The sequence below is a fragment of the Bufo bufo genome, chromosome 4, assembly GCF_905171765.1.
Source record: "Bufo bufo chromosome 4, aBufBuf1.1, whole genome shotgun sequence".
Lineage (NCBI taxonomy): Eukaryota > Metazoa > Chordata > Amphibia > Anura > Bufonidae > Bufo > Bufo bufo.
In genome coordinates, this window is record NC_053392.1 from 120,769,145 (window position 1) to 120,795,552 (window position 26,408).

General features: G+C 45.8%; 1 long non-coding RNA gene across 1 annotated transcript; it reads right to left on the minus strand.

Moving 5' to 3' along the window:
• Window positions 1–1,149: 1,149 nt before the first annotated feature.
• On the minus strand, window positions 1,150–26,408 carry LOC120999969. The gene is made up of 4 exons (XR_005778706.1): window positions 26,397–26,408; window positions 22,895–22,899; window positions 14,973–14,978; window positions 1,150–1,274 (listed from the first exon to the last, which is right to left on the minus strand). It is a non-coding gene; the product is annotated as an uncharacterized LOC120999969 (long non-coding RNA).

The following is a 26,408-nucleotide window of genomic DNA, read 5'->3' on the forward strand; positions in this document are numbered from 1 at the left end:
TGGACCTGGTTGGTCTCTTTTCCGATCCGTCTGGATTGGAGATTAACTGGGATAAGACCGTTCTCCTCCCTATAGATGAGTTGCGAGGTGAATGGGAAAATCAGTTAATGATCTCTGACTCTATAAAGTACCTGGGGATAACAGTTTCTGCCAAACCTCAAAAATATTTACAACTCAACCTGATTCCCTTGCTGATGAAGTTGAGAGCTAAAATTAGGGTATGGCAAAAAATTCTGCCAGCAAGATCGGACAGAATCTCATTAATAAAAATGGTAGTGCTGCCCCAGGTTCTTTATGTCCTGCGCAACTCGCCTGTATGGATCGCAGATAAGTATTTCAGATTGATAGAGCGGATGCTCAATGATTTACTATGGGGGAGGAAGCGCGTGAGACTGAAGCTACTTTACTTTTCCATGCCCTACAATCGGGGAGGTCTCAACATCCCCTACTTCAGGGGCTATTTTGTGGCCTCCCAACTCTGCCTTTTTAACGACTGGGAAAATAGCCCTTTCTGTAGTAAAGTGGTGAAAGATTCTGGCCTTTCTGATTTTTTTTACAGTACTGGAATCTGACTACTTATCAAATACATTAAGTGGGTACACACTTTTTTGCAGAATGGCTATAAAGACTTGGCTGGCCATAAGGAGTTGGTGCGGAGTTAAGGCATCACTTATCTGCACCCCATTATGGCATAACCCAAAACTTTTTAACTTAAATGACCTAAGCTGCTGCCAGTATTGGAGGACCAAAAATGTTCAGTACTTACATCAAGTAGTCAGTGGTGGACAAATTTTGCCCCTCACGGAATTAAGGGCAAATTTAGGGGAGGTGGCTTGGTACGCATATTTTCAATTGAGGTCAGCACTTTCTAGCACTCCGAATAGCCACTTTTTTATTATAGATACTCCTGTATTTCTACATGATTTAATTTGTAAGAAAATTGTCACGAGAATTAAACTATCACATTGTTATAGACACTTAATGGATAATTTCTTTTTGGATGTTCTCTCTCCAGGACAGAGAGCCTGGTCTTCTCTTCTTTCAGAGGTGGGCCCTCCAAACTGGGAGAACATAGGGGAAAACTTAAAGTTGGTTTCACATAATTTTAACCACACCGTTGTACAATTTAATATTTTGCACAAAATTTACGTGACACCCATATGGTTATATAGAAGAGGACTCAGGGCCTCCTCTGACTGCCCACGTTGTGGTGATTCCGAGGCAGATCACTTACATCTGTTCTGGGATTGCCCAATGGTGAGTAGGTATTGGAGCTTGGTCCAAAAGAACCTGGCGCATAAACTTAAAATTGTTGTCCCTTTGTGCCCCAGGATATGGGTCCTGGGAGATTTATCTGAGGTTAATTATCAGCCTATAAAATGCCATCTGTTAATTAAGGTGATGTTCTTGGCTAGGCTCCTTATTTCTAGATCTTGGTTTTGCTCTTCCGCCCCAGATTGCAATAACTGGCTGGGCTTGGTTGAGAAAGTGAAAAGTTATGAGAAGATCCTGTACAAACAAAGAGGATCCTACTTAAAGTGGAATAATTTATGGAAAGATTGGGATACGGTTAATTAATTAGGACCCTTCCTCTTTTGTTATTTTTTTTTTCTTTCCCTTTTCTTGCAAGGTGGGGGGGTGGGTGGGTGGGGTGAGCTGGGGAAAATCCTATTTGTCCGGTCTCTTCTATATGTATTGTATCGGTGAAGAATGTGAAGGTATACTCGAGCACAGGAGGATCTCTAGGACTGTTGGAGGATGGGGGGACCTTCCGGCATTAAATAAAGGTCGGAATTCTTATTATTCATAACATCGAGCGGTATATGGGCGAGGGATCGGGGCTCGGGACCTGGGGGCGTCGGGGTATCGGGCGCGACTCGGGGTACGGCTCTTCCCGTCAGACACGAGGTTCGATTGCGGGCAGTGATATGACACACGTGGTGGGCGCGCTACTACGTGCTCTTTTAATGGGTCAGAGCGGGTCTCTGGCTCTGCTTCTCGTCTATATCCTTTTCAACTGCCGGTGACTGCCGAGTGATACTCGATTCGAGTTTCTGCCACATGAGATATTAATGTGAATATACGCGAGGTACGGCGAACCACGGCACCGATATTCAACTCAACCACATGGGGATGAGGCAGTAAAATAAGTGAGTGGGTTTTCCACCACTGTGATAAAAGACTGCTGGACCCCCCCTCCCGTTTTCTGTTTTATCAAATGCTTGCGACTAAAGATCGCTGTAAGCTCACCTCTCTCACAGCATGTGAGTATCAAGCGATCGGCCACATGAGTGTCAACTCTGCCGATCGCGCTTGCCCGTGTCTGGGGGGGGGGCGTGCGCGAGGCGCGCTCGCTGCTTGGCGGCTGTCTGGATTTCAGGCCTCTTATCCCTGCCGCTTATAGAGAATTTGGGCTAAATTAGATGCTTTATCCATCTGTTTTACTAAGTTTTGGATGTCGGGTGAACCCTGCCATCCTCCTCAGTAGGAGACCTCCACTTGATTTTTAAATGTTCTCACAATTACGGACACTTCTATGTAATTATTGTTAATTATGCCCATAGATTAGAATTGACGGACTTATGGACTTTATATGTAATATGGATATAAATTTTGTATTATAATAATAAAAAAATATTTAAATGAAAAAAAAAAATACGGTGATGAGACGTACTCTTTTCCTGCACATGTCAACTTGTTCGGGTTAAAAAAAAAGTCTAGCAATGATATTTAAAATGGCCAGGAATGTCCGGCATTTTTAAAGTAGGGGGCATACTTAAACTTTATTTCAGTGTTTATATGTGTGTTTTTTTATGGTCAGTATGAACAGGACAGGCCGGGGAGAGGTTAGTGTAACTCTGCTAGGGCTGTTCTTACTTACCGCTCCTTGGTCTTCTGCTCCGGGCGCCCTCTGTGTCCTGACAGCATTCAGCGTGAGGTTGTTGTACTCACAGTCATGCACTGTGACCTCACTCTGAACGGCGCCTGGTCAGTAGTGATGTCGCGAACATAAAATTTTCCGTTCGCGAACGCCGAACGCGAATTTCTGCAAAGGTTCGCGAACGGGCGAACCGGGCGAACCGCCATAGACTTCAATAGGCAGGCGAATTTTAAAACCCACAGGGACTCTTTCTAGCCACAGTAGTGATGGAAAAGTTGTTTCAAGGGGACTAACACCTGGTCTTTGGCATGCCGGAGGGCGATCCATGGCAAAACTCCCATGGAAAATTATGTAGTTGACGCAGAGTTGGATTTTAATCCATATAGGGCATAAATCACCTAACAATCCCAATTTTTTTTGAACAACGTGGTTTAAAACATCCAGTGTGTGTATACGATCAGGTATGATGTTGTATCGATCAGGTAGTGTAAGGGTTACGCCCGCTTCACAGACATTGACAGAGCAAACTCCCCTTTTAATGCACCGCAAACAACCGCAAACAGTCCATTTGCCCAACCGCAAACTCCCCATTTGTTCAAGGTTGCATACCAAGCTAGCCATGTCCCGTTGATGTCATTGAAGGTTTCTTCCTCCACCCAGCCACGTACAACACCAAGGGTCCCCGAAAGGTGAACTTAATTGATTTTTCGAACGGGGAGATGGTTAAAAAAACACTGGCTCCCTCCCCTTTGTTTGAATCCACGGTCACTGCGTCTGTGCCGTGCAATTTACTGCCCCACCCGATATGAGTGGTATTTTCTGTTGTTCTCTCTTCTCATCAGTTTAATCCCTGTTACGTCCCCAATCTGGGGTCAATTTATTAAATAGATTTTTCGAACTGGGAGATGGTTAAAAAAATGCTGGCTCTCTCCCCTTTGTTTGAATCCACGCCACGGTCATTGCGTCTGCGCCGTGCAATTTACTGCCCCATCTGATATGAGTGGTATTTTCTGTAGTTCTCTCTTCTCATCAGTTTAATCCCTGTTACGTCCCCAATCTGGGGTCAATTTATGAAATAGATTTTTCGAACGGGGAGATGGTTAAAAAAAATGCTGGCTCCCTCCCCTTTGTTTGAATCCACTCCACGGTCACTGCGTCTGCACCGTGCAATTTACTGCCCCACCCAATATGAGTGGTATTTTCTGTAGTTCTCTCTTCTCATCAGTTTAATCCCTGTTACGTCCCCAATCTGGGGTCAATTTATTAAATAGATTTTTCGAACGGGGAGATGGTTAAAAAAAATGCTGGCTCCCTCCCCTTTGTTTGAATCCACGCCACGGTCACTGCGTCTGCGCCGTGCAATTTACTGCCCCACCCGATATGAGTGGTATTTTCTGTAGTTCTCTCTTCTCATCAGTTTAATCCCTGTTACGTCCCCAATCTGGGGTCAATTTATTAAATAGATTTTTCGAACTGGGAGATGGTTAAAAAAATGCTGGCTCCCTCCCCTTTGTTTGAATCCACGCCACGGTCACTGCGTCTGCGCCGTGCAATTTACTGCCCCACCCGATATGAGTGGTATTTTCTGTAGTTCTCTCTTCTCATCAGTTTAATCCCTGTTACGTCCCCAATCTGGGGTCAATTTATTAAGTAGATTTTTCGAACGGGGAGATGGTTAAAAAAATGCTGGCTCCCTCCCCTTTGTTTGAATCCACGCCATGGTCACTGCGTCTGCGCCGTGCAATTTACTGCCCCATCCGATATGAGTGGTATTTTCTGTAGTTCTCTCTTCTCATCAGTTTAATCCCTGTTACATCCCCAATCTGGGGTCAATTTATTAAATAGATTTTTCGAACGGGGAGATGGTTAAAAAAAATGCTGGCTCCCTCCCATTTGTTTGAATCCACTCCACGGTCACTGTGTCTGCGCCGTGCAATTTACTGCCCCACCCGATATGAGTGGTATTTTCTGTAGTTCTCTCTTCTCATCCGTTTAATCCCTGTTACATCCCCAATCTGGGGTTAATTTATTAAATAGATTTTTCGAACGGGGAGATGGTTAAATAAATGCTGGCTCCCTCCTCTTTGTTTGAATCCACGCCACGGTCACTGCATCTGCGCCGTGCAATTTACTGTCACACCCGATATGAGTGCTATTTTCTGTAGTACTATTCTCATCAGTTTAATCCCTGCTACGTCCCATATCAGGGTGGGATTGCCTTTTGTGAAAAAAGATTTAGGCCGGGTACCTTCGACTGCCTTCACAGTGACAGACCAAACTCTGATACACCAAAATGAATTGATTTTAGGAACCGGGAGATGGAAAAAGCAGCTTGGTCGGTCCTCTTACTCCCAAGTTGGGGCACTGCGCGTGCACGGAGCAATGTGCTGTGACACCCTATATGAGTGGTGTCTTAACTAGTACTATTCCTATCAGTTTAATCCCTGTTACGTCCCCTATCCGGGGACGTGTGTCGAATTGATTAACCATTGTCGAATTAACGAACCATTACGACATCCTGGAATAATTTAGTTCTGAGCTTTGTACTTGGAATTGATGGGGATTTATTAAATTGTCTGCATTATTTCTAATAAACTATTAAGAGACTTTATTGTGATTTTTTTATTTTATGTATTAAAAACCCACCCATACAACAAAAATTTATGTTTTTTCTATGAAAAATTATCCAGCCGATCGCTTTTGGTCTGATCATAATGAAGCAACGGCCTTATCATCTGGGGTGTGGCAACATTGCCAACACACTCATAGAGGTGATGATTGCTTCATTGTGATATGCAAGCCCCTTCACCACAACAAGGTAACGATCACGAAGGGGAATTGACACTTGTATGTGCCTTTTTTTTTGTTTTGTTTTTGCAGCCACAGTGCAGCACCAGAGGCCAGAAAAATTAGGCATGTACACATGCCTGAAAAATAATGTTATTGTTTCAGCCGCTGTTGTAGCAGCGGCCGGAAAAATTGATGTTTTCAAGGCAGAAAGGTGACTAAAACATTGCGGCTTGAACCCTAGTTGGTGGCGGAGAATTCACAAAAGTCATCCGGTATGCAGACATTAAATACAGCAGCGTGGGGACCATTTTGAGGCCAAGGCATGTCATCAGGCCCTTTGTTAGTCAAACGTATCCCCCACTGTCAGTCCCTTCGGGATCCATGCCTCATTCATCTTAAATAAGGTGAGGTAATCAACACTTTTTTGACCGAGGCGACTTCTTTTGTCAGTGACAATGCCTCCTGCTGCACTGAAGGTCCTTTCTGACAGGACACTTGAAGCGGGGCAGGCCAGAAGTTCTATCGCAAACTGGGATAGCTCAGGCCACAGGTCAAGCCTGCACACCCAGTAGTCAAGGGGTTCATCGATCCTCAGAGTGTCGATATCTGCAGTTAAGGCGAGGTAGTCTGCTACCTGTCGGTTGAGTCGTTCTCTAAGGCTGGATCCTGAAGGGCTGTGGCGATGTGTAGGACTGAAAAAGCTCCGCATGTCCTCCATCAACAACACATCTGTAAAGCGTCCTGTCCTTGCCGTCGTGGTCGTGGTAGGAGGAGGATTACTTTCACCTCTTCCCCTGTTAGATTCCCGTTGTGCTGTGACATCCCCCTTATAAGCTGTGTAAAGCATATTTTTTAGTTTTGTTTTGAACTGCTGCATCCTTTCTGACTTTCGGTAAGTTGGTAACATTTCCGCCACTTTCTGCTTATACCGGGGGTCTAGTAGCGTGGCCACCCAGTACAGGTCATTCTCCTTCATCCTTTTTATACGAGGGTCCCTCAGCAGACGTGACAGCATGAAAGACCCCATTTGCACAAGGTTGGATGCCGAGCTACTCATTTCCCGTTCCTCGTCCTCACTGATGTCATTGATGGTCTGTTCTTCACCCCAGCCACGTACAACACCAGGGGTCCCAGATAGGTGACAACAACGAGCACCCTGGGATGCCTGCTGTGGTTGGTCTTCCTCCTCCTCAAAGCCACATTCCTCCTCTGACTCCTCTTCCTCATACTCCTCTTCCAGCATTGCCGCAGGTCCAGCAAGCGATGATGACAAGGCTGTTTCTGGTGGTGATGGTGACCACAACTCTTCCTCTTCACGCTCATCTACAGCCTGATCCAGCACTCTTCGCAGGGCACGCTCCAGGAAGAAAACAAATGGGATGAGGTTGCTGATGGTGCCTTCGGTGCGACTGACTAGGTTTGTCACCTCCTCAAAAGGACGCATGAGCCTACAGGCATTGCGTATGAGCGTCCAGTAACGTGGCAAAAAAATTCCCAGCTCCGCAGAGGCTGTCCTAGCACCCCGGTCATACAAATACTCGTTGACGGCTTTTTCTTGTTGGAGCAGGCGGTCGAACATTAGGAGTGTTGAATTCCAACGTGTCGGGCTGTCGCAAATCAAGCGCCTCACTGGCATGTTTCGGCGCTGAATGTCTGAAAAGTGCGCCATGGCCGTGTAGGAACGCCTGAAATGGCCACACACCTTCCTGGCCTGCTTGAGGACGTCCTGTAAGCCTTGGTACTTAGACACAAAGCGTTGTACGATGAGATTCAACACGTGTGCCATGCACGGCACATGTGACAGCTTGCCCAAATTCAATGCCGCCAACAAATTGCTTCCATTGTCACACACCACTTTGCCGATCTCCAGTTGGTGCGGGGTCAGCCACTGATCCACCTGTACGTTCAGGGCGGACAGAAGTGCTGGTCCGGTGTGGCTCTCTGCTTTCAGGCAAGTCAACCCCAAGACAGCGTGACACTGTCGTATCCGGGATGTGGAATAGCCCCTGGGGAGCTGGGGGGATTCAGTTGATGTGCAGCCAGACGCCGCAGCAGAAGAGGACTCAGCCGAGGAGGTTATGGAAGAGGATGGAGTAGGAGGAGTAGAGGAGGTGGCAGTAGGCCTGCCTGCAAGTCGTGGCGGTGTCACCAACTCTGCTGCAGAGACACGCATTCCATGCTTGTCAGCCGTCAGCAGGTTGACCCAATGCGCAGTGTAGGTGATATACCTGCCCTGACCGTGCTTTGAAGACCAGGTATCAGTGGTCAGATGGACCCTTGCCCCAACACTGTATGCCAGAGATGCCATGACTTCCTTTTTAATCACTGAGAGAGGTTTGGGATTGCCTTTTTGAAAAAAAAAATCGTCCGGGTACCTTCCACTGTGGTGTCCCAATAGCAATACATTTTTTGAAGGCCTCAGACTCCACCAGCTGGTATGGTAAAAGCTGGCGGGCTAAGAGTTCCGTCAAGCCAGCTGTCAGACGCCGGGCAAGGAGGTGACTCTGGGACATTGGCTTCCTACGCTCAAACATTTCCTTTACAGACACCTGACTGTGGGCAGATGAGATGGAACTGCTGAAGGTGAGAGGCGGAGTGGCGGGTGGTTGAGAGGGGGCAAGGAGGACAGCAGTGGTTGACGTGGCTGAAGATGCTGGACCAGGAGGAGGATGGTAGCTTTGAGGTTGTGTGCTGCTTCTACTCGTCATCATGTGTTGATCCCATAGGCGTTTGTGATGTGCGATCATGTGCCTTCGCAAAGCAGTTGTACCTAGGTGGGTGTTGGATTTCCCACGACTCAGTTTCTTTTGGCACAGGTTGCAAATGGCATCGCTGTTGTCAGAGGCAGACACACAAAAAAAATGCCACACTGCTGAGCTTTGCAATGACGGCATTCTGGTGGTGGCCGCAGCATGTGTTGATTGGCGTGCTGTCTGGCTGACCTCGGGTGCTGATACATGCTGTCTGACTGTGCCACTAGCTCCTTGCGACGACCTCCCTCTGCTTCCAACTCGTCTCCTCCTTCTCTCTGTCTCCCCTTCTGAACTTTCCCCCTCTTCTTCTTCTCTTCGAGCAGGCACCCACGTGGCATCCACGGACACATCGTCATCATCAACCACTTCACTTGTATCTGACACCTCAGCAAAGGAAGCAGCAGCGGGTACAAAATCATCATCATCATCACACTGTACGTCCATGTGTGTAATGCTGCCTGACTGAGACATATCCCTGTTATCTCCATCCTCTGGCAATAATGGTTGCGCATCACAAATTTCATCCAAATGATGTGTAAATAACTCCTCTGAGGGATCAAGTGAAGCGGCTGTGGTGGCTGTGGTGGTAGTGGTGGTGGTGGCGGCGGGCGGGAGAGTGGTAACTTGAGAGCAGGTGACCAAAGCTGAGCTGGAGGAGGATGGTGCGTCAAGGTTCTTAGCGGAAGCTGTTGAAGATTGGGTGTCCTGTGTAAGCCAGTCAACTATTTTCCCAGAATTTTTTGGGTTCAGGGTACGTGGCCTCTGAACACTGGGCATTATCCCAGGGCCAGTGGAAATCACAGCACCACGAACACGACGGCCCCTGCGGCGTGGCCTGCCTCTGCCTGTCATTTTTTTTTAGATAAGTGTTACTATGCGTGCAAGGTACTGTGCCACCCTATATAAGTGGTGGGCAGTGGACACAGTACAGTCTGTGTGGGCCTGACACACACTGGCTTGCAACTGTGATTATATCACAGAAAAATATTAAATATAATTTTTTTTTATCTGCAAGGTATTTGTGAGTGAGTGACACCCTGTAACGGTATAAGTGGAGGTCTAGCCACTAGCCAGTGGACACAATACAGTCTGTGTGGGCCTGACACACACTGGCTTGCAACTGTAATTATATCACAGAAAAATAATAAATCTGTGTGGGCCTGACACACACGGGCTTGCAAATTTGATTAGATCACAGAAAAATATTAAATAGAATTTCTTTTATCTGCGAGGTATTTGTGAGTGAGTGACACCCTGTAATGGTATAAGTGGAGGCCTAGCCACTAGCCAGTGGCCACAATACAGTCTGTGTGGGCCTGACACACACGGGCTTGCAACTGTGATTATATCACAGAAAAATATTAAATAGAATTTTTATTTATCTGCAAGGTATTTGTGAGTGAGTGACACCCTGTAACGGTATAAGTGGAGGTCTAGCCACTAGCCAGTGGCCACAATTAATACAGTCTGTGTGGGCCTGACACACACGGGCTTGCAAATGGAATTAGATCACAGAAAAATATTAAATATTATTTTTTTTTATCTGCGAGGTATTTGTGAGTGAGTGACACCCTGTAACGATATAAGTGGAGGTCTAGCCACTAGCCAGTGGCCACAATACAGTCTGTGTGGGCCTGACACACACGGGCTTGCAAATGGAATTAGATCACAGAAAAATATAAAATAGATTTTTTTTTATCTGCAAGGTATTTTCTGTCACACCCTGTATGAATGGTGTGCACACAGTACTGTCTGTGACTGAGCCTGCAGCCTCTCACACACGGGCAGGCAACTGCAATATATGTATATATAAAATAAAATAAAAAAAGCAGACTGATGTACTAGCCCTGAAAAGGGCTTTTTGGGGTGCTGTCAGGACGCTGTCCTTACAGCAGATGAGTCCGTGGACACAGAACACTGCCCTAGCTAACGCTTTCCCTATTGAATCAGCAGCAGCACTGTCCCTCCTCTCACACACGGGCAGGCAACTTCAATATATGTATATATTTAAAAAAAAGCAGACTGATGTACCAGCCCTGAAAAGGGCTTTTTGGGGTGCTGTCAGGACGCTGTCCTTACAGCAGATGAGTCTGTGGACACAGAACAATGCCCTAGCTAACGCTTTCCCTATTGAATCAGCAGCAGCAGCAGCACTGTCCCTCCTCTCACTGAGAATGCAGATTCCGAATGAATCTAAAATGGATGCTGTCCAGGAGGTGGGAGGGTCTGGGAGGGAGGGTCTGCTGCTGATTGGCTGGAATGTGTCTGCTGACTGTGAGGTACAGGGTCAAAGTTTACTCAATGATGATGTATAGGGGGCGGACCGAACATCGCATATGTTCGCCGGGAACTATTCGGGCCATCTCTACTGGTCAGTACAGAGCTACAAGAGGAATGTGCCGGATCTCCAGAGTGTTGGTGCTTTCTGGAACAGGAAAGGTAAGTTTTATTTATTATTTTTTTTGTCTGATCTCAGGTCTGATTTATGCAATGGAGGAAGAGATCTGTTTTAGGGGGCCATTACTTTGGAGTCTAACCTGAGGTCTGATTGATAGAGTGCAGATGTTATAGGGGCCATTACTTTGGGGTTTGCTCTAAAGTCTGATTTATGAAGGGGATGTTACAGGGGGCATTACTTTGGGGTTTAATCTGAGTTTTGATTGATAAGGGGAAGTATTAAAGGGGCCATGATATTGGGGTCTAATCTGAGGTCTGATTGATGGAGGGGGGAGTGTTGTGGTGACTATTACATTGGGGTCTGATCTGAGGTGTGATTGAAAGAGGTGTTATATAGAAGTCATGATTTAAGGACTGATCTGAGGTCTGATTGATGAAGGGGGGTCTAATATAGGGCCATGACTTTAAGGTCTGATTTAAGGGATTGAGGAGTAGCGGTTATAGGAGCTATGAATTTTCTGGTCTGATCTGAGATCTAATTTAAAGGATGGAGGGGTGGGGATTGTAGATAGTCACATTAATTCGGGGCTAACCTGGGGTGGGATCTGGTCTGAGGTTTGATGCCTGAAGTCTGCAATAGGCCCCATCGTTTTTTAGTTCTGTAGCTGCTTCTTTTTGTACTTTTATCTTGGCAGTACAGTATTTTTGGCCCCGAAATGGACATAGTATTAGAAAACACTAGAGGATGGCAGTGTGAAAGGGGCAGGTGGATGGGGGGTCCTTTGTTACAGAGGGTGGGGATTGACTGCAGAAGCAATGAGTGAAGTCAGATATTTAACCTGGTCTCCTTGTCCCTAATGTAAAATCTGTAATTGTCCCATCTATAGAGTGCCATCTATTAATCCTGGTGTCTTCTTATATAGCAGAGGAGGTGGCACACTCCTGACCAAAGACATATGCACATAATGGTCTGGACCAAAAGGAGAAGACAAGAATCTCAACAACTGAAATCTTTGTTAGAAAGTAGAGTCATACAGTCTAATTTGATTGAATTGATTCCGGGGGGGATGGGTATACAAGACTTCTATTTTCCTTCATCCGCTCAAGAGATTGAAAGGAAGTCTACAGCATGTAGTGAAGAAATAAGTCATTATCCTTCCATCCCCGCTCAGAAAGACAAAGAGAGGCCTAGTCCAGTGTTAGGAAAAAAGTGTGTGGATTTACCCTCTATCTCTACCGGAAAAGAATAAGAAAGGGACTCATCTAATTCAGAACTAAGTGAGAAATAGAAACGGATGATTCTATTCCTAGATGCCACGGCAATGCTCAGGAGAATGTTACAACGATTGTCACAGCAAGACCACAGAGAACAGTCATAGCTAGACTTGCCGTTAAAGAACCTACTGTATTTTCAGGAGATGTACTGAACTTCATAGAGTGGAAGGCAAGTTTTGAAATGATCATTAAACATGTGTTAGACCTTTTACTGGGCTAACCCCGCCCTCCATGGCACATGGCCGCCCAATAATATTACAGATAGGCAGGTACAATCCACCTCATGCCTTGACAAATAGGAATACATTTCAGAACTGGAAGGTACACATTTGCACACTTCCTGAGTGTGTCAATGGGTGGAGCTCAAACATGCTCACAATCCACTACCACACCCAGAACATGTGCAAATGCTTCCAAATGAATCAGCCTTTACTTAAACAGATATAGCTTTAATCGGACAACATCTATTTAATCCAGTACAAATCTCCTACTGACCCAAAGTGAACCTCTTTTAGACATGGTTCCGAAAGGGGGGGGGATCAGTCCCTGAGGAAGGTCTTTTAAAACAGGGTCGACCAAGAAAGGCGATATAGCATTTACATGGACACCAGTCCCACCAACCAATGTTTCGCAGCATGTTGGTGCCCCCATGGTTCAGTCAGACCGGCATCAACGTGCTATACCCCACCGTTGCTGATGAGGACCCGCTGGTAGCTTTCACTAAGAACATTGCTCTTAGAGCCAGCAGCCATTAGATCCCCCTCAAACCAACGGTGGCGGCTTTCACATGGGGAGTATGAACCCAAGTGCTGATCTATAGATTTTCTCTTGTAATGTCCTAACCCGAGCACACTCTCTTATAACCGTAATCCAGTCATACTTAACACAGGGATGCATATACAAAATAAACCTACATAACATTCCTAAGCTAAAGAGAAAGTCCACTACAGTCATCCTATGCTAATAAAAATTTCCAGGACAGTTCCCTCCTCTTTGTAATATGTCCCCTGTGTTCTTTGAATCTCTTACTGAATCGTTGGTTTCCTCAACTTGCCCTCGTCGGTTGTGGTGCTCCTTGGGTGTCATTGACTCCATGATGATGCTCCATCCGTCGGCTCGATTTTTCGGGGAGTTGACTCTGAGGGAGGTCCTGATGTGGGGAGGTGTGGCGTGGCAATAGACGTTTAGTTGGACATCCTTTCCATCAAAGACATAGATTGATCCGTACTATATCCGGGAGCTGCGATAAGAATGTGTTCATTTGCACGTGCCTGGGCGATCCGATCGATTAAACAGCAGGAACATCTCACCAGGATATATAGGAAAAAGATAAAATGGAACAACATGAGTATATATACTCCTACTTCCTTCAACCAGTTACCTATGGAAAACAGGAAATCCCCAAAACCACCCAAAGCCGTGAAAGGATTCATCCCTCATTAGCAATAGCCATAGCTCTGCCCTGAAGTACAGTGACCTTATCCATATGGGCCTGGACCTTATCACTGGTATCTGTGATCCAAGTACAGCAGTCCTCTCCTATAAACTCACAGAAACCCCCCTTAGAAGCTAAAAGATAATCCAGCGCCATGTTCTCCTGTAAGACGAGCGTTTTCATCTGCTTTTGTTCTTTAGTGATCTCCCGCACTGCTGCAACTGTCTCGTTGAACATCTCATCCACAATGGACGAGAAGTTGTTCAGTAGCTTCATTAACTCGATACCCCACCCAGTCCAAGCTGGGAACCATGCCCACACCTGATCATGGGAGGAAAACAGCTCTCTGTGATTCTTGGCCTACATCCTTGCCCTCCTCCGCAATAGCAGATCCTCTCGATCAGCGGCAATATATGAAGCGGGTACGAGTTTCACTAACACACATGAACCTCTAGCATTACGGGGAATCACCTTTGTGCGCTCCCTGTGCCTTCTGTGTGTGTGCTCCCCTGTGCCCACTGTGTGAGCTCCCTGTGCCTGCTGTATGTGCTCCCTGTGCCCGCTGTGTGTGCGCTCCCCTGTGCCCGCTGTGTGAGCTCCCTGTGCCCGTTGTGTGCGCTTCCTGTTCCTACTGTGTATGTGCTCCCCTGTGCCCGCTGTGTGAGCTCCCTGTGCCCGCTGTGTGTGCTCCCTGTGCCCACTGTGTGTGCGCTCTCCTCTGCCCACTTTGTAAGCTTTTTGTGCCCGCTGTGTGCCCTCCCTGTGTAGCTGGCCAGCTAAGACCTGTCCTAGGTTGCTAATATTGCTTATAGGTATATACAGCTAGACCTTCAAATAACCTAATACAGTTCCTATTGTAACAGAAATATTTATAGTAGAAATCCGCTCGCATCAGATTTTGTGTAAGGAAAGGTAAATCTCTTCATGACACAGACAAAGGTGTTTTCATGTTGAGTCCTGCTGAGCACCTCCCTAGCTCCTGCCCAGTCTCTTTCACTTTTATTTCTCACTCACAAAAGGTGTAACAATAGAAAAGGGGCTGGCCCGTCCCCCGACCACTTACTTCATGTAACAAGGATGCAGGAAGTGATAACATACAGAAAGTGATGACATAGGAAGATAAGCATTTAAAATAACATAGCCAGCTAACAAACACATGTATACCATAACCTCCCATTACCACTGGAGTGAACTTTATCCAGCCTTGCTCAGTGATCAATGCCAAATAAAGTTACTATGATCCTCATGCATGTTTATTTACAGGACAACGTCATTATCTCCAACGGCTGATCAGGCGCACTAGAGACAACAAACGCACGTTCCTTTCATATATTGTTCTCCTAATAAATGCATCCGCGCCAAGCCAATAAATCCACGTCTTGCGCGGGGGCCTTAGCCAGCGTCCATACATCAGCCAAGAAAACACTGCTCTGCTGAACACATCAGTCTCCCCCGGCCCACAGCCCAGAACATAGCACATTGGACCATTCGCCGACGGAGACCTCTGCACCCGGCAGTTGTGTCTCCACATACACAGGAAGATATCCACTCCAATGGTTTACCCTGACACTGAGAGACATGATGACAATACACAATATATTAAAAACACATCCTAATAAAATTTCCAAAACAGTCCCTCCTCTTTGTCATATGCTCCCCAGTGTCCCTCGATGAATCTCGATCTTCTTCTTTGAAAAAAACAGTCTTGTCTACGAAAAGTCCTGAATCCATGAAACAAAACAGATGATGGAAAACAAAGTCAATCTTGACACATAGCTTAAAAACAAATCTTGACTCGGAGATTCTTTTCTTTGGGAGCTGACTCAGGAGGTGGTGTTTCGCGCTGGTCGCCGGCTAGTTTGGAATCCTCTGCATCTGGTCCATGGTTTGGTCTTCAGGGCGTCTTTTCTGTTCGGGCTTCGGTAACTCGGTCGATTAGACATCAGGAACATCTCACTCCGGCGTATAGAAGGAATGGAAACAAAAAAACATAAGTACATGTCCTATTTCCTTTTCTCCCGGATCCAATAGAAAAAAGTGAGCCCCAAGACCTCCCAAAGCTTTAAAAAGGATTCCAACCCTCACTAGTCATAGCTCCGCCTCTGCCCTGCTCCTGTCAGTATGGGCCTGACCCTTGTCAATGGTGTCTGCTAGCCAGGTATGACCGTCATCTAATTCACAGAAACCCTCCTCTGGACGCTCTACTGATGTTTCTCGGTGATCTCTCTCACTGCCTCAACGGTTTCATTGAACATCTCATCCACCATGGACGAGAAATTGTTCAATCACTTCATAAGTCCAACTCCCCATCCCGTCCAGCCAGAAAACAACTCCCTTCCAGCTCTCCCTGCCCTTCTTACCTCCTTCCACACCATCAGTTCCTCCCAATCGTCTGCAACGTAAGATGTAGGGACAAGCTTCACCAGGACACATGAACCTCTGGCATTAGGGGGAATTACCTTATAAGCGGCTAACCCGCATAGGAAATAGTATGGACCCGTCAACTCCACACAAGAACTTCTAACGGTCACAGGCCTCCAGTAATAACTGAATAGACTGAGGGATTGCTCCCTGAGTCTGAACGTCACACCCTTCTTTACAGCAGATATAATCTGGTCTATGGGTGTTATTAAAGAGATCGGGGGTTTCATTAGTAAGGTTGACCATTATACCTTCCTCACAACTGGAGGATCCCACAAACTTATCACCTTTAGCACATCTATGGGCCGCCTAGCTGCCCGGACACCCATACAGGATTAACAAGCAAGGAGCAGGAGCCAGAGCTATTATTAAACCTATAGCTGATATTACCCTCTAGGAATGTAAAACCAGTGCTATCAACAAATGTCTCCTTGTGGCCCTGGCTAGTTTGAGGTGCGTTTCCCTCCCTAAAAATTAAACTAAACAAATAAACAAAAGTGATACTCTTCATTCTTTGACGTAGTTGAGCAGCTTCTTGCAGTGACCGGTGTGGATCAAGTTGTCTCATCCCTCCAACTTCAGAGAGGTTGGCGTCATCAGCAGCACCTGGAATGGCCCAAGATATTTCAGCTCTAATCCCGTCCTCGGATGTTTCTTTAGCACGACCAAATCACCTGGTTGACTAGAATGAACACTGGTTATTGAGTCTGGGTCCAGGAGAGACTCCCGAACCTGGTGGTTGACATCGGGTGATAACCCGGGGGGCTGCCTGGGGGCATACCTGATGGAATAAAGGGTTACAGCGGAACATTCAGGCCATGGATCGGCCGTGATTTTTACCTTCTTTGCAAAAATCTGACCCAAGTACTGTCAAAGAAAAGGCAGTCGTGATGGTTCTCAACGTAATTCCCTACTAGGTTACTAGGTTAGAAAATTGATTGACAGTTGAGAGGTTAGAATGGTTAGTAAAAAGTTTGAAGATTGTTGTTTTCTGCACCACTTTCCCCCCTTCTCATCGTCCTTAAAACCAGGAAGAAGAGAAGCTGGATTCAACATGGTGCATCGTCTCAAGGTTAGATGGAGAGATGAGGGAGGGATGAGAGAGAGAGAGAGAGAGAAAGAGAAAAGCGACCCTATCAGTAGTGGATGTGGAAGGGACAGTTGGGGACTGACTTACCTCGGGAACTGGTTTTGTTTCAGTAGGCCCGGGTTTAGTGGACCCGGCCTGTTTCAACAAAGTCAGCCCAGATAGGACTTCCGGTTCCGGCGCCGCCATGTGAGGACGCAGCGCTCAGAGCTCCTGCATACCGCCGAACATCATTGTCATTTTGCAGCGCAGGGAACTGCTTTTCAGCCCTAAAGGACGTCTGACTGACACCACTTACCTGCATCAAGGAGCCGATGGAAAGATATCTCCTCCGGAGCGGGCAGAAGATCACAGGTGCGCAGCTAGCAGCCTCACAGAGCGCGGCAAAAATGGCGGACACTCAGCCACTAGTATTCAGGGAAGATGGCTTTCAGAGTTCCAAGGGAGAGGGGCCCCCTCTAGGTGGCCCGGCCACATTAGATTATAAACAACTAGCCATTGAAGTGGCAATGCGTATAATGCCGGACATCCAGAAAACACTGGAAACGACAATACTGGCCTCTTTTAACTCCCTGAGGGAAGAGGTAAACCAGACCAGCATACAAGTTGGGGCCCTGGAGAAAGAGCTGCGGTCCTTGCAGCAGCAAGCGGGGGACACTGAGTCTGTATTGAAATCCCAGCAGCATGCCCTGGATTACCTGCGGTTTAAGGTTGATGACCTGGAAAACAGGTCACGCCGCAACAACCTGAGGGTGGTTGGGCTGCCTGAGTCCATTAAACAACTGGACCTTTTAGATATATGTGAGAAAGAACTGCCAGAGGCCCTGGGCCTAAAGTTTTTCTGTCGAGTGGAGAGGACCCACAGGATTGGTCCGGAAAGAGGCGCCACTAGGGACTCTAATTCGGAGTCTCCCCGCAGTGGAGATGGGAGACCTCGCCAAGTTATTTTTAAACTGCTGGATTTCAATGATAAGGTGGCTTTACTCCGCAGTTTTCGTAGGAGGCGACACCAGATAACTATAAGGGGCCACAAAATTTTATTGTTTGAGGACTTCTCGGCTGAGGTGGCGAAGAAACGCAAGGCCTTTAGCCCGGTCTGCACTGCACTCTACCAAAGGGACATCAGATTTCAGCTTCTTTTCCCGGCGGTTCTAAAGATTCACAGAGCACAAGGAGGGACTATCACTTTTAGATCTCCCACTGAGGCAGAGGAGGCCTTAGATGAGATTATTGATTCAGAGCAGCATGATATACCCCTTGGCTTTCTCTGTCTGGGGATCCGTACATACTGGAACTGAAATGAAAATTATCTCCTGGAATGTCAAGGGCTTACACTCCCCGCAGAAGCGGTCAAAGATTTTACGTCACCTGAAGCGTCTTCAACCTGATGTAGTTCTCCTGCAAGAGACGCATCTGGAGGATAAAGATTTCTTCCGTATGAAAAAATTCTGGGTAGGTTCTGTGGTTGGATCCTCAGCCAGGGAGCGCAAAGCCGGAGTACTCACTTTAGTACATAGAAATTTCTCAGGGAAAATACTTTCAGAGTCTCATGACAGTGAGGGCAGATGGCATAGGTTAGTGGTAGAGATAGGAGGGATCTCTTATAGCATTCATAATGTGTATGCCCCAAATGAAAATAATGCTCCCTTTTACGCTCTTCTGGAGAACAGACTGCATATGGATGGAACTCACAACAGAATTGTGGGTGGTGATTTTAACTCAGTCGCTTCTGTTCTGGAAGACCGGAAGAGAGAGGAGGGGATGGTCAGCTCGCAAAGACTCTCTGACAAGGTTATACCTCCCTTTCTAACTTCTACAGGTTTATATGATACCTGGCGCTCTCTACATCCTGACGACAGGGAGTATACGCATTTTTCACACGCACATAATGTATGGTCTCGTATTGACTATCTTTTCCTTCCCTTGCATATGTCATCTAGGGTGGTTTCCGCTGAAATTCATGACTTACTTATTTCTGACCACTCACCTGTCTCCATTTCCTTGCAGGATACCTACCCTAGAGGAACTGATTTTATATGGCACTTTCCTTCTTTTCTTGCCAAGGATGACAATTTCAAAGATACACTACAAGGTTGGTGGTGGGAGTTTCAGGGTGACAATCCCCGAGATGCATCAGGTGTTTCGACCCATTGGGATGCTGCAAAAGCGGTCCTGAGGGGTCGAATTCTCAGTTATGTTAGTAATTTACGCAAGGTGGTCGCTAAACAATATCAGGAGGCTAGCTCGGCCCTTAGACAGGCATACACTCAATTTCTCCGGGTGGCTACCACTCAGCACAAGGAGGCCTGGATTGCAGCTAGAAATACCTTTGAAGTTTGGGTAGATAAACGGGAGGCAATGTATAGGTCAGAATTCCAGACGGATCTGTTCAGATTTGGGAATATGTCAGGCAAAATGTTGGCCAACTTAGCACGGGGCAGGAGGACTCCTACAGTCATCACAGCTCTGAAAGGGGAGGGGGGAGTGGTCCAAACAAATCCTAAGTTGATAAATGATTTGCTAGGAAAATATTATGAGCGTCTCTATAGCGACACCCCAGAAGACCCTGAAAAGGGTAGGAGATTTCTGTCAGACGTCAAATTACCTTCCCTGACGGAGGAACAGCAGGGATCTATAAATGCGGAAATAACGGCTGAGGAAGTGCTACATATAATACGTTCCCTACACAACGGAAAGGCGCCAGGCCCTGACGGATTCTCAGGAGAATTTTACAAAGTGCTACAAGAAAATCTTGCCCCCACACTGACGGACTATTTTAACCATCTTTTACACACAGGTAGTTTCCCTGCTCATGTTAATGTTGCCCACATTAAATTGATACTTAAACCAAATAAGGACCCACAAGATCCAGGTTCGTACCGCCCGATCTCGCTCATCAATCAGGATCTCAAGATATTGACTAAAATACTGGCTGACAGACTGAGCCTATTAATGCCTACCCTGATAGGGCCCTCCCAGGTGGGTTTCATTAAAGGGAGGTCGGGGGTGGCAAATATTAGGAAGGTGTTGGCAACCTTGGATTGGGTCCGGCGCCGCCCTCAGCCAGCCGGAACCCCTATTTTGTTGGCTTTAGATGCGGAAAAAGCTTTTGACTCACTGCGTTGGGACTGGCTGGGGGCGGTGCTCGATAAATTCAAGATTTTGGGGGATATCCGTACATTTTTGAAGGGTCTCTATTCCAGCTCAGCGGCGCGCATACATACGGGAGGTTTCCTGTCTCGGGTGTTCCCCCTCCAGAGAGGGACTAGACAGGGTTGTCCGCTTTCCCCCCTCCTCTTCGACCTAGCCATCGAGCCCTTAGCTAGATTTTTAGAGGATTCTGACTTATATACGGGTATTACCATAGGCAAGAAAGAGGTCAAACTAACTTTATATGCGGATGATCTTTTGATTTTCATGGACACTCCACAGCGACACTTAGGCCCCCTAATGGAGTTTTTGAGTTTTTTTGGGTCCTTATCAGGATATAAAATAAATTTGTCTAAAAGTGAGATTCTAGAGCTTCACGCCGCTAACCCACCGCAGTTTTGGCAGGATATAGGTCTCTCTTTATCTGCTGTTAAGAAATATGTCACGTACCTAGGGGTTAAAATTGGTAAGCTTCCGGGGTCATTGTACTCACTAAACTATCCTCCCCTCATAGCGAAAATAATATCTGAACTACAGAAATGGCATTCACTTCCCTTATCTTTGCTAGGAAGGTGCCAGCTCATTAAGATGATGAGTTTTTCTAAGTTACTCTACCCCCTCCAAACGCTTCCGATTCTACTGAAACATACCGATGTCACTGCTCTAAACAAGGCTTTTACCACGTTTTTGTGGTCAGGCAGACGCCCTCGTATCTCTCTTTCGAAGCTTATGTTATGGAAACCTGAAGGAGGAGTGAAATTCCCGAATGTACGGGGTTACAATCTGGCATGTCTTATGCGTCATGTTTCGGATTGGGTGCATGATACTGATATTTTCTCTAATAGGGAAGTAGAGCAAAACCTGGTAGCTCCATGGAACCTGGTAGCGTGCCTCCACTCTAATTTGGCCGCATTACCCGGGGAAATTAAATCCTCGCTTTTATTGAGAGATACGATAGCAACCTGGAAGGCGGTTAGGAAGACAGTAAATCTGCCTCATGCAATCTCTAAATGGATGCCGCTATGGGGTCATCCAGAATTTTCGTCAGGAACTAGTCTGAGACCTTCTGAGTTGTGGATATCTAGGGGTTTGACTAGGGCGGAACATCTGATGCATCAAGGGGAAAAACGTTGGCTAACTCCAAAAGAACTGAAGGAAAAATATGCCTTACCGGATTCCCATTTCTTGCAAATAATGCAGATTGTGGGTTTCTGCTCGCATAGATTGCGTGATCTATCGAGGGAGGTGACCAAAAACTCCTTTGATGAGATCCTTAGTTTCTCTCCCCAAACAGTTTCCCTCTCTAGGTTGTATAGGGCCTTTTCAGGAAATTTACGAAAGCCAAGGTTTCCACTCTTTTTAAGAAGTGGGAGCACATCACTATGGATGATGAGATTGGGGTAAAGATCCTGGAAGGTTGGAGTAAGGTACGTCAGTGCGTGATTGGTGAGATTTGGCGTGAAACGTTTTTTAGAATGATGCATCGGGCAATCTATGGATTTAACTTTCCAGCCTCTCCCCAGTTTCCAGACCGTATCACACATTGTCCTAATTGTAAATTGGCTGCTACGGATTTCTGGCATGGCATTTGGACATGTCCTGAGGTAGTCAAATTTTGGGTCGCTGTGATTGAGTATATCAAGACTAACTGTTTGGTGGAGTTACCTATGGAACCCCAGACCTTGGTTTTCCATTATATCCGTCTGGAGAACCCAACTAAGATACCGATTTTATTACACTCGGTTTTGTTAGTAGCCAAAAGGGTCTTGCTCCAGAGATGGCTCACAGATGCCATGCCGGACATTCCTGCTGTGATCTCTGAATTGAAAGTACTTTTGGGATATGAAAGGATTGAAGCATCTAGGCACAAAGAAAGTTCAGCTTCCAAATTCTTTAATAAGTGGCGCACTTTTGTTATGACACACTTTAATATGGTAGAAATTAGAGAATTGGTTAAACCCTTTCAGTACACTTCATGGTATCTTAAAGCATCTCTAAGTAATACTCTGGGACCCCTGGCAGTATAGTCCTGCCTCCCTTCCCCCCTATATCTCTCTCCCTTACCCCTCTTCCCTTTCTTTTCTTTATTATTTCTGTTTCCTACTACTTTTAAATTAAAATAAAAAATGCAGTCAGATTCATGTATATTAAATTCATGTTCCTTAAGTTACTGTATGTGACTCCCTGACTTCCTTCAGAAGCCAGGGGGGGAAAGCGTGCTTAATGTATGTTATGCGGGTTCATGACCCTTGCCTTGTATTTTGTGAATCTGCTCCAAATAAACAGAATTTAAAAAAAAAAAGTCAGCCCAGATAGAGCCTCCTCTGCTTCCTGCATCAGATCCCTAAACTCAGTTTACCCCTCAGGCCAAGAGTACATCACTCGGTTCTTCCGGATTTAAACCGGGTTCTGTACGCCCTGTTTAATTACCATGATTGACTTTTGCAGCCACCATTGCGCTACTCCAATTAGTTCCCTTGGACCACCTACTCTGTTCTTTAAGAGCCTTCACCCCATAACTAGATCTAATGTACTGAGCAGCCGTCTGACCCCACGAGGGGACTATTTCCCCCCCCCCCCCCGGAACATGGATTTGCCACAACCCATCCTTGGTTAACCAAGCCTTACCAGTGTTGCCTGCGTCACGCTTTTGACCATACACGGAGGGTACCGCCCGGCTCCTTCTTACGGTACGTCTGTCCGACCCCGACTTTTACACAGCCTATATCGGACAGCTAGAAATCTTGTGCACTGAGAGCGGCCTATTGCTACTCTCAATGCTATTTCCACTCCCACAGGGCCTTTAAGCCAGAGCTCCTTTTGCTGGATTCCCAGTATGCCTCCTAAAGGGCTATACATACAGCTAAGCTACACCTGTGTTTGGGCAGCAACGGCTACCCAATAAATAAGACCCGCTTTTTTCCAGCTCAATGTGGCTCCTCCAGTCAATCTCCTGCTGATAAAGTAAAATGAAATACAGGGTTAACCTCTGGTTGTTAAAGAGAGAAGAGTCCTGGAGTGTAAAACCGTCACTTGGAAAAGAGAAATAGAAGAAAAAAGTATGCTAAGATTGAATATAGAGCTGCAGAAAAATGTAAATATAAATTAATCAAAGAAATACCCAAACAAAAATAGACAAAAATGACAAAAAAAAAAAAAGATGCCAAAATATGAAAAAGGAAAAAAATTGATTACAACAATAAAACCGAAAAATAAATATGGGTTAGAAGACCTGTAAAAAGGAGAGAAAAAAAACAACATAGAAAACTTCAGTTGCAGGAAGTCTTGCTATATACATTGAAATTCAGTAAAAAGTAAATAGTAAATGTTAACATAAAAACCGAAACTCAAATACAAAAAAACAAAAAACCTTAGAAATAGAGTTGAGCGGACACCGGGTTCGACGAGTTCAGTCGAACTTGAAAAAAAAGGTTCAGGTTCGGGACCCGAACTTGACCCGAACTTTACCCCGAACCCCATTGAAGTCAGTGGGGACCCGAACTTTTGGGCACTAAAATGGCTCTAAAATAGTCCTGGAAAGGGCTAGAGGGCTGCAAAAGGCATCAAAATGTGCTTAAGAGCATGGCAACTGTTCTGCAAACAAATGTGGATAGGGAAATGACTTAAAATAACATAAAATACAGAAAAATTAAAAATAACAATCTGGATCTAGGAGTAGGAGGTTGAGGAGGCGGTGGATGGGTGGATGTGGCGGTGTAGGTTGACATGGCGGTGTAGGTGGAAGCGGCGGTGAAGGAGGAATAGGTAGCCAACACTGATTTGTGTTATTTTTTATTTTTAAATTGGGGTATCCCCCAAAATATTGGGACATATAACAAAATAATTTAGGAAATAGTAGGACACACCTACAATCAGCTACACATGGAAAAAAATTTATGCAAACAGTGTATTTTATTTAAACTAAATTGTGTATAGTATTACATAAAATCATTATTAAACATATATATTTAGCATGCTATATATACTATAAAATAAAATAATACATATAAAATCAATAAGATCAATGAATGAAATAAAATTATACAAACCGGATTCCAAAAAAGTTGGGACACTATACAAATCGTGAATAAAAACTGAATGCAATGATGTGGAGGTGCCAACTTCTAATATTTTATTCAGAATAGAACATAAATCACGGAACAAAAGTTTAAACTGAGAAAATGTACCATTTTAAGGGAAAAATATGTTGAATCAGAATTTCATGGTGTCAACAAATCCCCAAAAAGTTGGGACAAGGCCATTTTCATCACTGTGTGGCATCTCCCCTTCTTCTTACAACACTCAACAGACGTCTGGGGACCGAGGAGACCAGTTTCTCAAGTTTAGAAATAGGAATGCTCTCCCATTCTTGTCTAATACAGGCCTCTAACTGTTCAATCGTCTTGGGCCTTCTTTGTTGCACCTTCCTCTTTATGATGCGCCAAATGTTCTCTATAGGTGAAAGATCTGGACTGCAGACTGGCCATTTCAGTACCCGGATCCTTCTCCTACGCAGCCATGATGTTGTGATTGATGCAGAATGTGGTCTGGCATTATCTTGTTGAAAAATGCAGGGTCTTCCCTGAAAGAGATGACGTCTGGATGGGAACATATGTTGTTCTAGAAACTGAATATATTTTTCTGCATTGATGGTGCCTTTCCAGACATGCAAGCTGCCCATGCCACACGCACTTATGCAACCCCATACCATCAGAGATGCAGGCTTCTGAACTGAGCGTTGATAACAACTTGGGTTGTCCTTGTCCTCTTTGGTCCGGATGACATGGCGTCCCAGATTTCCAAAAAGAACTTCGAATCGTGACTCGTCTGACCACAGAACAGTCTTCCATTTTGCCACACTACATTTTAAATGATCCCTGGCCCAGTGAAAACGCCTGCGCTTGTGGATCTTGCTTAGAAATGGCTTCTTCTTTGCACTGTAGAGTTTCAGCTGGCAACGGCGGATGGCACGGTGCATTGTGTTCACTGACAATGTGTAGCGGAGGGGTAGCACGATCCACAAGGTCTCCGCTGGTAGACAGGAAAAGCAGGCAATGATCCAAATAGGCCGGTACAGCATACAATCCTTCCCTCCCAAGAACTGTAACGGAACGCCTAGCACCCCGACCGGGTACCTCCGTCGATAGTTGCTCCAAGTGCTTCCAGAGGACTCCAAGCACTCCACTTGACCCCGTCAGCACTGCAGACCCCACGAACCGCCGAAGCTTGGTGGAGGTCTCGCCGTCTCCTACCCACCCTGGACCTATGACAAGGCTCCAGTGGGTGAACCTCTCCTATATCCAGAGGCAGGAACCAGGAGCAAGCTCTTACAAGAGCTAGGAGTTATAGCCAGGGGAGTATACAGCGTATAGCAATCCCCACACACATGAGACGAGGCTCTATGTTGAATGTAAAACAGGAACTCTCTTTATTTTAACACACAAGCATTTTATACACATCTTCCAACAAAGTTACCACCCCAGGGTTTTGTAAAAACAGCCAATAACCACGTACAATACACTCAGACACTCCCACACAAAATCCTCCCCTCTGTCCGTGATAGAATTACCTCACACTGGGTTGATGACACAAACATACAATGTCCCACCCTTTACAATACACATAGACATTTAACACATTCCCAGACAGCTCAAGTCTGAGTGCATATCATTAGGTGAATGGCACTCAGACAACATGAATACAATAAAATGAGCTAACTGGGTACCCTCACATAACATACAATACAATTGCATGAATGCTGGCGGTTTTCATGCAGCCAGCATAGGAACGTTACAGCCCACCTGAACCATATTACACAAAACATATATACGCTTGGTTCTTTAAAGTGGCATACACATATGCAATAACATCGTACATACAGGAATGACAATATACAGTGGCTGGGTTTGCCACACAATGGTTTCTGGAAGTATTCCTGAGCCCATTCTGTGATTTCCTTTACAGTAGCATTCCTGTTTGTGGTGCAGTGTCGTTTAAGGGCCCGGAGATCACGTGCATCCAGTATGGTTTTACGGCCTTGACCCTTACGCACAAAGATTGTTCCAGATTCTCTGAATCTTCGGATGATGTTATGCACAGTTGATGATGATAGATGCAAAGTCTTTGCAATTTTTCGCTGGGTAACACCTTTCTGATATTGCTCCACTATCTTTCTGCGCAACATTGTGGGAATTGTTGATCCTCTACCCATCTTGGCTT